The sequence below is a fragment of the Limulus polyphemus genome, unplaced genomic scaffold, assembly GCF_000517525.1.
Source record: "Limulus polyphemus unplaced genomic scaffold, Limulus_polyphemus-2.1.2 Scaffold10907, whole genome shotgun sequence".
NCBI classification, from domain to species: Eukaryota; Metazoa; Arthropoda; class Merostomata; order Xiphosura; family Limulidae; genus Limulus; species Limulus polyphemus.
In genome coordinates this window covers 7680-10562 of record NW_013676517.1, presented here as the reverse complement: position 1 = coordinate 10562, position 2883 = coordinate 7680, and positions in this window count along the sequence as shown.

Sequence of the window (2883 nt, the reverse complement as noted above, 5' to 3'; positions counted from 1 at the left end):
ACACAAGTATTCAGCCCCCTAAGTCAGTACTTAATGAAAGCATCTTTGTCAGCAATTACTGCTGTGAGTTTTTTGGGATTGGTCTCTACCAGCTTTGCACAATGGGATGGTGTAATTGTGGTCCACAATTCTTTGCAAAATTGCTCCATTTCTGACAAGCTCATTAGAAATCATTGATGAACTGCAACCTTCAAGTCTTGCCATACATTTTTCATTGGATTCAAGTCACGACTTTGACTGGGCCACTCCAGGACATTCACTTTCTTCTTTTGAAACCTCTCCAGTTTGGCTTTGGCCTCGTGCTTCGTGTCATTGTCCTGCTGAAATGTGAATTTTCGACACAGTTTTAGATTATTGGCTGTACTTTTTACCGTCCATCTTCCCCTCAATCCTGACAAGCTTCCCAGTCCCTGCTGATGAGAAGTATCCCCATAATATGATACTGCCACCACCATGCTTTACAGGTGATATGGTGTTGACTGGGTGATGTGCTGTGTTAGGCTTGCGCCAGACGTAACGATTTGAATTTAGACCAAAAATCTAAATTTTTGTCTCGTCTGACCAAAAAAAACCTTCTGCTACATGTCTGCAGTATCATTTACATGCTTTGTCGCAACACTTAACATAAAGCAACAAACTAATTTAACCTAGCAAAGTTGAACATAAAGAAACGTGTTGAATTAATCCTAGCAGCACTGAATGTAAAGCAATGAACTAAATTAAACCTAGCAACGCTGAACATAAAGTGGCTTACTAAGTTAAATCTAGCAATGCACAATACTGAACCTAGCAACGCTGAATTTAGTTAACTACTACGAATTCACTGGATCTTAACGTGACTTACCCACACATTTATAATTGGATAATAATTCAAAATGAACTCAATACTTCAAATAAACGTCTATATTGCTCATTTAAAACATATTCTCACAATACACTCCTTCTATTTACATCACGTGACGTCAATACACGAGATGAGACACTACTTGCTGGATTAAATAAATCAGTGAAAGATTAAATAAGTCAGTGAAAGATAAAGGAAATGTAGTTAGGATGTTCAAGTCAGTGAAAGATAAAGGAAATGTAGTCAGGATGTTCAAGTCAGTGAAAGATAAAGGAAATGTGGTTAGGATGTTCAAGTCAGTGAAGGATAAAGGAAATGTAGTTAGGATGCTCAAGTCAGTGAAAGATAAAGGAAATGTAGTCAGGATGTTTAAGTCAGTGAAAGATAAAGGAAATGTAGTTAGGATGTTCAAATCAGTGAAAAATAAAGGAAATGTGGTTAGGATGTTCAAGTCAGTGAAAGATAAAGGAAATGTAGTTAGGATGTTCAAGTCAGTGAAAGTTAAAGGAAATGTAGTTAAGATGTTCAAGTCAGTGAAAGATAAAGGAAATGTAGTTAGGATGTTCAAGTCAGTGAAAGATAAAGGAAATGTAGTTAGGATGTTCAAGTCAGTGAAAGATAAAGAAGATGTAGATAGGATGTTATAGACCAAGCAGGTAAGAAGTTCAATACTTATTAATCAAACTTATCTACTCTTGTAGGCCCGGCAATCTGAGAGTCGCGGGTTCGAATCCCCCTCAGGGCAAGTATGCTTCCCCTTTCATCCCACAATTCGTTGGTAAAAGAGTAGCCCTTTAGTCTTACATTGCTAAATTAGAGACGGCTAACGCAGATAGACCCTCGTGATATGTAAGAAATTGATATTATGAAACTTAGACATCAATAACATATACACAGATGTGTCAGTTGCATAAAAATTATCTACTGTTTTATACTTTGAATATTAATTTAAAGAATTATTTATTTATTTATTACTTTTTAGCGAAATTGTTCTGGCAGATATCAATGGATGTGCAATGAAATATCCCAAACTGTTGTTGAATAAGAACATTGTGTGCTACCATCTAGCGAGAGAAAATAAAACTATTATGAGATACGGAAGGAGCACACGTTGAAACTGAACTCAATGCTAAGTAGCGGTCTTCCTTTTTATTATTTCTCCACAAAGATACGTGGAGTATAAGAACAGAAAAACATTACTGTTGCATATTAATTAAGCAGGTATATCCTTTTTGAGAGAATAATATTTTTAATTTCTACTTTTAAAAGACATAACACAGGAAACTCAATTATATGCCTTTTTCATACTAGGGAAACAAAATTTCGTGCATTTTCTAAAACTAACTTTTAGAGATTGTGAATACCAATGTTTGCTTTAAATAGTATAACAAATAATGACTTTTTAGGTTGAAATAATCTATAGGAAGGGATATATTTCTATCTAGCATTAATGACTCTCAACAATCCTTGAAGAGCATATTAAACAAAATCCATAGCTATAATATTAACACTTTAAATGTAAAACCGAGTGAAAAACTAAAGAATTAACTGTACTTTGTCATATAAAGTTTACCAGGTTAAACTCACAAGTTTTATGCTTATGCTCTTGAATAAACACAAGGAAATCTGTTCCACTTTGTTTTCAAAACTTTTAACTATTTTATTGTAGCTATTAATGTACAGAAGATTTCTTGCACATATCACGAGACATTTTAATGAAAGTTTTCGCCAAATAAAACTTTAGCAACTCACTTTGAATATTCAAAGTTTGGGGTGATATAATTGTATTTCACTGTTATTTTTAACCAAACTAACATCAGTGTTTATTGAGATCAACCATGTCATACAGGATATTTCTGTTCCAATGTTCACATTAATTAACTGTACTTTGTCATGTAAAGTTTACCAGGTTAAACTCACAAGTTTTATGCTTATGCTCTTGAATAAACACAAGGAAATCTTTGTTCCACTTTGTTTTCAAAACTTTTAACTATTTTATTGTAGCTATTAATGTACAGAAGATTTCTTGCACATATCAA